The sequence below is a fragment of the Wyeomyia smithii genome, chromosome 1 (genome assembly GCF_029784165.1).
Source record: "Wyeomyia smithii strain HCP4-BCI-WySm-NY-G18 chromosome 1, ASM2978416v1, whole genome shotgun sequence".
Classification (NCBI taxonomy): domain Eukaryota; kingdom Metazoa; phylum Arthropoda; class Insecta; order Diptera; family Culicidae; genus Wyeomyia; species Wyeomyia smithii.
In genome coordinates this window covers 112,385,612-112,395,370 of record NC_073694.1, presented here as the reverse complement: position 1 = coordinate 112,395,370, position 9,759 = coordinate 112,385,612, and the positions used below count along the sequence as shown (strand labels likewise).

General features: G+C 32.9%; 1 long non-coding RNA gene across 1 annotated transcript; it reads left to right on the top strand.

Moving 5' to 3' along the window:
• Window positions 1-4,972: 4,972 nt before the first annotated feature.
• LOC129732065 (uncharacterized) lies at window positions 4,973-9,109 on the top strand. The gene is made up of 4 exons (XR_008729156.1): window positions 4,973-5,391; window positions 5,443-5,545; window positions 5,606-5,661; window positions 8,831-9,109. It is a non-coding gene; the product is annotated as an uncharacterized LOC129732065 (long non-coding RNA).
• Window positions 9,110-9,759: the final 650 nt, after the last annotated feature.

The following is a 9,759-nucleotide window of genomic DNA, read 5'->3' as shown; positions in this document are numbered from 1 at the left end:
ATATATATATATATATATATATATATATATATATATATATATATATATATATATATATATATATATATATATATATATATATATATATATATTAACTTGATAGAAGAAAGCCAGAACCAAGTTTTTTTTGTTCTATTTGAAGCCCCAAACAGTCCTAAAATTATTGGAAGTCGATTGGTTTAGTCTCCGCTTGGCGCATTGAATTTCGAATTTATATGGAGATTTGTATGGAAAAACCAACGTTTTTGCATTTTCCATTCTAAAGAGCTCACAGCGGCTCAAACCATAGGTTTGTTGACTTCAAATGGTAGGTTTTTTAGTGCCTAACAACTTGGCCGAAGACATCAAAGAGCTAGGGTGTCCCAAAAAAATACTGGAGCTGTTCAAAGTTGAGTATGTCGAAATTTATGTTGCAAATAATTTTTTCTGCCAACACTGCCCCCGTACCGGCGTTAGTCAGATATCCATCAGAAGTAACCTCTGAAACACGTTGTAGATTCTACCTATGCCTAGAATATTGACCTGAATTTGTTTGTTTGATCCAGCTGAGTTTATAAACTCGTTACGACAGGTTCCCAAGGAACAATTATTGTTGCCTAAACGTTCACTCCATCACTTCTATTAGGCTACAGTTGAACAACAACCGAAATGAAAAATAAAAAACTTCTGTTCAGTGGTTGTGCAGTTAAATTTGGAGAAATTATCCGACACACAGTTGTTTAGGAACGGCGAAGAGAATTTTGAACAACAACAGCAGAATATTTTATTCAACACTTGTGAAACCAGCGTTGAACAGCTGCACCGGAAAATATTTATTAGGCTACTGTTCGGCATGTGTTCGACCTGTCTAACAAAATGCTCATTAAACATCTGTTAAACCGTTGCTCGACTTTAGAAAGGCTATTGTTAAACGCGTGTTTAATAATGATGTTTGCCAACGTTTGTTTCGCGCATTAGAACGTACTTACCCAGCTCACGCTGAATAAGGGCGTGGAAAAAAGTTTAATCGACATTAATTCAGCTCTTTTGGCACAAACAAAATGCAAAATAAAAATTCAATTTTTTTCATTATAATTATTATTATTTGCTCCGTATTAGTTTTTTACTTGTTGAAATACCTATGGGTAAATTTTTAATTTATATTAGAAAGCAATATCACCCTTTTTATAAACCATCCTTTTTGTGTTGGGTTCCTGGTGAGATTCGAACTTGCGGTCCATTGCTTGGCAGTCATCGAAGAATGCATCTGACCTAATCTGTAATATGACGTGTGCTGTGTTTCAAGTGAATATGCTTCTTAACGTTCTGGTCTAACAAACGTTGAACAGGCATTACATAACTGCGGGAATATAAACTTCTTGCACGCAGCTTTAATGTCGAATCCGTTTTCGCGGTGTAGCTACACGAGGACTACACTTGTGCCCTGTAGGTGTTTTTTTTTTCATTTTCCCGGACTACACCCGTAAGCGACAGGGTGTAGTTGAAAACACCAACAACAAAAATAAATACAATCAAATGCCGTACGAAAAAATTAACAGCTGGGTGTAGTTTCGTTTGAGTGTTCGTTTCAAGTTAAGGATAAAAAGTGTAGTCCGGGACGGTGTAGGGTGTAGTACCGTCGCGAAAACGAACTAGACATAAGCAAAACTTACCGGTTGATTTGACATGACCAGGCATGCCAAATCTACAGAATAGTCAGCAAATCTTGGTTTTAGTGCGTATGTAAGCAACGGTCATACCGTGCGCCGGCATTGGTATTTTCTCCCTTCAATGCTTTTTATAGTGGTTTCCTATACTTATTATAATTATTTTTAAATATTTCTGTGAAATTATATATATATATATATATATATATATATATATATATATATATATATATATATATATATATATATATATATATATATATATATATATATATATATATATATATATATATAAATAAATATATACATATATATATATATATATATATATATATATATATATATATATATATATATATATATATATATATATATATATATATATATATATATATATATATATATATATATATATATATATATATATATATATATATATATATATATATACTAGTTGAACGTTCCCGGCGATGCTCGGGATCAAAGGTTTCAAAATTAGGAATCATTTTGTATATTTCATTGCTTTATTAACACAACTCACTCTAAAAATATTTCACATCTTATTCGTCCATCATCACTTTAAGTACTTCAACATTCAAAGAACGCAAAGAACGGAAATACTCATATTGGATTGCATTTTGTGATTTTGGGCTGTTTAACAGAAACTGGAAGTCGCTATTTCGGATATTAACGTACAGACGTACAGAGTTCCACTTTCGGAAGTATTGAAATGGTTGGCCAAATACCATTTCAGGTTATTTTCCTGAATTCGCCATTTTGGGAAATATTGTGTGGGGTCACCCCAGTTCCGAATATACCAAATTCGGGTGATGTCCGGATATTCGATAATCGTTTACAGTAAAACCTCTTTTATGTGATTTTTGAAAGAAAGAAATCGAAGTAATAAGAATTGAGCATGACCGTTCATGCTTAGTTCTCCTCGAAGTAATGATATCTAAAGAGATGACATGTGAATTTTTATAACGAAAATGTTTGTTGGTGTCCTAAGAAACACGTCTGAGAAGAGGTTAATTCTTCAATCCACAAAACTACGTAGAAATTTAAAAAAAATAATGCATAAGTCGCCTCCTAATCGATGTTTAAATTAATGAAATGCGGCCTTTCCTCCAGCCAAATGTCCCAAGATCTAGTTTAGGTAAAAGTAAAAAAGTAAATCGAATCCCGTAATGTGTTACCATTCACAAAACTACGAAAACATCAGAAATGTAATTTTTCTTCTGCTCGACTCGCACATAATCAAAACATGGATTTTTCTGCAAGAAAATATTCGCAGATGTTGAAGGAACAACGAACATTTTATTGAAAAAAAAAAACACATGTCATCGCTAAAAATTTTTTATTTAGAGGCGAATTGAGCTTATGCTCAAACATTCAAAATGTTGCATGCATTATATTCATAATATATATATATATATATATATATATATATATATATATATATATATATATATATATATATATATATATATATATATATATATATATATATATATATATATATATATATATATATATATATATATATATATAAATTTCAAAAAGAGTATTTTAATGTTTTTTATGCACAAAACTATCTTTAAACATTCGTAGTTTTCAAAGTAACATCTCAACTTTTAGCAATATGATACCTATTACTATTTCCTGAACAAACATTTGTTGTTCCTGAACAAACATTTGAATGAAAAACAATTACATATCATAAATTTGAATTTTGATATATATATATATATATATATATATATATATATATATATATATATATATATATATATATATATTATATATATTATATATATATATATATATATATTATATATATATATATATATATATATATATATATATATATATATATATATATATAAATTTCAAAAAGAGTATTTTAATGTTTTTTATGCACAAAACTATCTTTAAACATTCGTAGTTTTCAAAGTAACATCTCAACTTTTAGCAATATGATACCTATTACTATTTCCTGAACAAACATTTGTTGTTCCTGAACAAACATTTGAATGAAAAACAATTACATATCATAAATTTGAATTTTGATTTAGAGGCCAATTGAGCCCAAATATATATGATTTTGCATGTTTTACATGGTGTTATTTTTACTGAAAAGTCATTCCTGAACATAAACAAATATTTTAATGAAAAAATCATATATCATAGCTGTGAGACAAATTGAGCTTAAAATATCATGGTTTTGCATTTTTCATGTGGTTTTGTGAAGAATATTCAATTTTAAATAATCAGATACCTATTAATTTTCCCTCAAATATCTTTCTTAAACATCAACGAATATTTTATTATAGAAAAAATCACAGATCACAGCTTCAGGTTTTGATTTAGAGGCAAATTCAGCTTAAAACTCCTTATTTTGCATGTTTCACGTAGTTTTGTGAATAATATCTCGAGTTTTAGTAATCAGATACCTGTTATTTTTCCTCAAATGTCTTTCTTATACATCAACGAACATTTTAGTGAAAAAAGAATCACATGTCATCGCTTTGAATTTTGATTTTTAGATGAATTAAGTATAATATCTTAAGTTTCAGTGATCGGATACTAAATATTTTTCCTTAAATGTCTTTCCTGAACATTAACAAACATTCTAATGTAAAAAGAATCATATGTCATCGCTTTGAATTTTGATTAAGAGGCAAGTTTAGCACAAAAAGTCATAGTTTTGCATGTTTTACGTAGTTTTGTGAATGAATATCTCATGTTTTAATAATCAGATACTAATAGTTTTCCTCAAATGTCTCTAATGAACATAAACAAAAATTTTAATTAAAAAAGAATCATATGTCATCGCTTTAAATTTACGTAGTTTTGTGAATAATATCTCAAGTTTTAGTGATCAGATACTAATAATTTTTCTTCAAATGTCTTTTCTGAACATTGACAAACATTTTAATAAACAAAGAATCACATGTCATCGCTTTAAATTTTGTTTTAGAGGCAAATTTAGCACAAAAAGTCATAGTTTTTTCATGTTTTACGTAGTTTCGTGAATAATATCTCAAGTTTTAGTGATCAGATAATAATAAATTTTCCTCAAAAGTCTTTTTTGAAGATTGACAAACATTTTAATCAAAAAAGAATCATATGTCATCGCTTTAAATTTTGATTTAGAGGCAAATTCAGCTTGAAAAGTCATAATTGTGCATGTTTTACGTAGTTCCTGTACACCTCAAAGACGAAGGGAATAATATCAATAAGATCAGGCGTTACGGAATTCCATTTTTATATAGTAGATATTTAATTATTTTTTTTTCACTTTTATAATTTTCAAACAAATGTAGCTCGATAAAAAGCAACATGTAACAGTTACTCAGTAATTGAAAATGTAATGTTGTGTATTAGTTAGCATTTGGGAATAATTCTATTGCATTTTATTGAATATATTTATTCTCTTGGAATTAATCGATCCACCGATTCAACCGACTAGCCTGGATCGATCTTTTATACGCTGTTGAAATCTATCATTTATATTTTAATATTTCTACAACACACATGGATCTTCTGGAAATTGCGCAAAAACTTGTTGCTGCTCTTCAGTTCAAATCTTCTGGCATCCCTGATCATTGTTTTGTCGCTGTCATGTCAGCATCCATCATTCAGTCTTCAGTTTTATTAATTTATTCCGCGGCTTTAGTCTCCATTGTGTTGCTTGTCTCTGTTTATCGGTTTTGATCGTTTTGATTGAGTGTTCACGAGTGAGGTAATTATAAATATGAAGTAAAATCAAGCAATTAACATTTTTCAATTAAAGGAAATTACTTCTGCATGGTACAAACCGTCGAAGCTAGCGGTCACTGTGGTTCCGTAGAATTCAGGAAAGACAGCTGGCTTTTACCATTTGCTAGAACATAACGGTAAGTAGGTACAACACTATGCTGTATCGTATTTTAATAATTTTACAATTCCATTTCTAGGAACTTCAATGAAATTTACATCAAAGGAAGATGGTGCATTTGACCGCGATGAGTAGGTGAGAAACTATAATGTTGCGTTGTATAAACAGGGATACCATCTGGCCGGAGGTGGAAATCAGGACATTTCATAGTTTCAAAACCCACCCTGGTAGAGACAGTTATAATAAAACCGGAGCGCTAGCCCCGCAATTAATGTTCGTACCAATACTTTGCCTTTTATTTGATTTACGCTTTTTTGATTTAACTGTTATAGATGTGAAGAGGCAGTAAAATGAGTAGAATGCTTGTCTGAGAGGCACACTGTCGCAGTGAAAAAATATGGCATCGAGTGATTCAATTCTGTTAAAACCGAGGGGCATTTCAAAGGCGTGCGACACGCCTCGCGGGACAAATTTCTGAGCGGGACATGTTGTTGAAATGAGGGACCGTATAGTCACTTCATACACACTTAATCCAAAAAAAGTCGTTCGGTAATTTTTTTTACAATAATCCATCGGTAAAGTGTAATAATACCGGTATTCCTGCAAAAAAGCATCAAATTAACGACTGTTCTGTGAGATCTGTAAGTTTTACCATAATTCTGTTAACTGTTACCGAAATATTTGCTTAATTTTACATTTACCGAAATTTGTATAACTTTTTAACGAACAACCTGTAAAAATGCCAAATTGTGAATGTGGTGGCCATTTTTCTCATATGTGCAATCGTGCAAGACGCGAATATTTTCTACTGGTGCTGCTTATTTGTTTTAATTGTTGTGTGTAAACATAGGATATTTATAATTTGGAAAGTGTTAATGGATGTACGAGTCGCTAGCATTTTTCGTGAGTAATCTGGTTAATTTAGTTTGATTTTAGACGGTACCGGCAGGCTCATTTATAACCGACTTTTTCTGCCACCGGTATTTTTTACAGGTGCGTTCGATATTTTTGTTCATTTTTCAAGTTTCTTTCGGTAAATTTTACTGGCTGCTCGGTTTGGAACATTACCAAAAAGCTGCGAAAATTACCGACCACTCGGTTGGTGGATTCACAAACTGTTCGGTAATTTTCGAAAACACCGAAGATTTCACCGAACGTTCAGCTGTTGAGATTCCGGTAAAATTTTACCGAATTCGGTGTTTTATTTTAAGTGTGTAGTTAGATGTTTAACGATTTCAACACCTAGAAGATTCCTCTCGTCACTTCGCTGAGATTCAACAGAAGAAAAAATTCGTTTGCGTTGTGTCCCGAAATGGTTCACTTTGAAAACCAGGACAAATGCCAGAATATAAAAAATAAATCAGTACGCTCAAATAGGATCTCAGAATTAGGACATGCTCTGCTAAATCAGGACGGATGGTATCCCTATGTATAAATGTACATATATTATTGTTTTGAACGCTTCGTATCGTATTTGTGATCGAACGCAATTTGGTCGAATCAGTTGAATATATGATGTTCACTTATACGAGAGTGTTGCATCGATTAGTTCGTAAAAGGAATACTTGGTCAGCAATAATAAAAGTGTTAAAAATATCTTTTTGTAACACTTTTACTATTGCTTACGAAGGTTCATTTGTAACTCAAGTGTTTTATAGTAAATTATCAATTGTTTATTTTGTGTGGCTAATCAATCAACACTATTTTAATGTGAAATTATAATTGTTAGGATTTATTTGCTTTGGCGATTAGGGCTTTTTATTCGTAGGGATTTAAACCTACTTGTCAAGTAAAGAGAACTAATCTTACAATTAATTTAGTTGCTTACTAATTGACTATGAGGAAAGCTTATCGTAGCAGCGATTTTTATCGAATGTTGGGAATAATTTTATTTGACATAGCTTCTAACATTTCGATTTTTTTTTCTCTGTATGCCTGAAGGGCACTGGGTACTGAAATGCCACTGCGACATTCTTGCTGATTGTCTTTTGTGGCGGGCCCCGATTGCTGTGCACAGGTTACGGATTGTTCGTACTCATTGATGGAGTAGAACTGTTTTGTTGTAAACCTGTACCCCAATTAGGTACAACATAGTTGATGAAACTAATGACCTGCTTGGGATTGGAGCTCCATGCTTGGTATGGAGTTAAAAGGTAACTTCCTAAGAAGTTGTACCTAGAGGAAGCAAGAGCTTCGCAAGAGCAAAGCAAATGCTCTGAACTCTCTGGTTCAGATTTGCAGAATCGGCAGGTGTCGTTCAACACTACGCCGATTTTCTTTAAATGATAAAAAGCGGGACAGTGTCCGGTGAGGAGTCCCGTGATTATCCGTAGGTCACTACGATTTAGACTAAGTAGCTTTCTGGCGGTTCCAGGGTTCGGATAGATAAACTGTTTGCCTTGTCTACAACCCTGTGCCTGTTGCCATTGGGATACTATTTCTAGCCTTTCCCAAGTTAATAGTTCGCTTTTGATAGCGGAGATGGACGTACCCAGAAACGGCTCGGGACCAATAAACCGCTGAGCTGATCCCTGTCTTGCTAGGTAGTCAGCGTGTTCATTACCCTCGACTCCGCAGTGTCCGGGCACCCAAAACAGAAAAACTGAATTCTGTCGGGAAAGTTCCCGTAGAGTTTCAATGCATTCCCAAAAAAGTTTGGAAGCGCATTTGACGGACTTAAGTGCTAGTAGTGCTGCTTGACTGTCCGAGAATATACCGATTTTCGCATGTCTGTAGTTGCGTTGCAGACATATTTTTGCGCAGATATATATGGCATATACCTCTGCTTGAAAAACGGTGGGCCATTTTCCCAGGGAAAACGTTTCCCTGATACCGGGTCCGTATATACCAGATCCCGTTAGGGATCCCATTTTCGAGCCGTCCGTATAAAAATTGACGATGCCAGGTGGAAGATTAGGCCCTCCATTGCTCCACATAGAGCGGTTTGTTTCAATCACTCTATATGGAATATCCATGTTGGACCTAACGTCGATACCAGTAAGTCTGTAAATCGAGTGTACCAAACCAATGATGACGCTTTTAAAATCTTTTTCAGAATTTAATTCTGAATCCTTCGAAGCGTTTTTTTTCTCGTTGAACATCAACTCGATCAGGTTGGTATTGCATAAAGCATTGCTGGTCTGAAAATTTGTTTGTAAATCAAAAGTTTATTCTTCAAACAAAGTTTAGGGTTACTAGTAATTAGACGACATAAAAATCATATATATTCATTGCACTATGCCTGTATACTTTCAATACACTGTTTGAAAATTAGTTTTATGAATCGACTATCTGTTTTTTTTAGTTGCTGGAGAAGTGATTACTGATGATGCGGGAGGAGAGGATGGAACAATGTAGCTACAACAAAACGACAACACAGAAAAAGAAAGGTGTAAAAGATTGTGTATTAGGCCATTTTCTGCATAGTTTTAAGTTATATATATATTGTTTATTCAAAAGCAAGCTTAATCTGTAATCTGTAAATCTGTATTAGGACATAAAAAAAGATTCAACATTATGTATTCCTACTGAATGTACGAAAATAGAATGATTTTTATTTAATAAAAGGCACCTTTTCATCACACATCAATAAATTTTTAATCGGTCTCGTTTCTTTCCAATAGGGCGCTTAGTACTCAGTATTATTGCAAAAGAAAAATTGAATTTCGATATCTTTCGTGTTATAGATTCAAGCTTTATGCAATGCAATGACGCAACCGGTTACGGAACACCGGAACCAAGCTGAACGCGAAAGACGATTCTGATAGAATTTATTGTAGTGAATATTTAACTGGGTATGGGGCTAACAGCAAAGGCATGAAAACGCTGTTAGACGCATCCAATGTTATGTTTCTTTAATTGATTTTTACTGATTATGCTTTGATATGAAATAATCCACCTTGTAACCAACCGGATAACCTGATTTCAAAATACCTAATCGTAACAAACTCGGTTGACTGACCGTTTGCTTAATTTATTTATTTAAGTTGTGTGCTCGACGGAGAATCCGGGTGCCTTTTGAGGTATTTCATTTTTTTTCACCTGAATCTATAGTGCTAGAAATTGGTGACATTTCAGAACTCGTTGAAAGGCAATTTAGGATATTAGTTTTTAAACAGCAGCGGAGGGAGGGGGGGCTAGCATGAGGGACTTTTTTACTCCTTACGTGAATAGTGGGGTACCCGTGTACCCAGAAATTAATATTCTTGTAACGTTTGCAATTTGTATCCGATT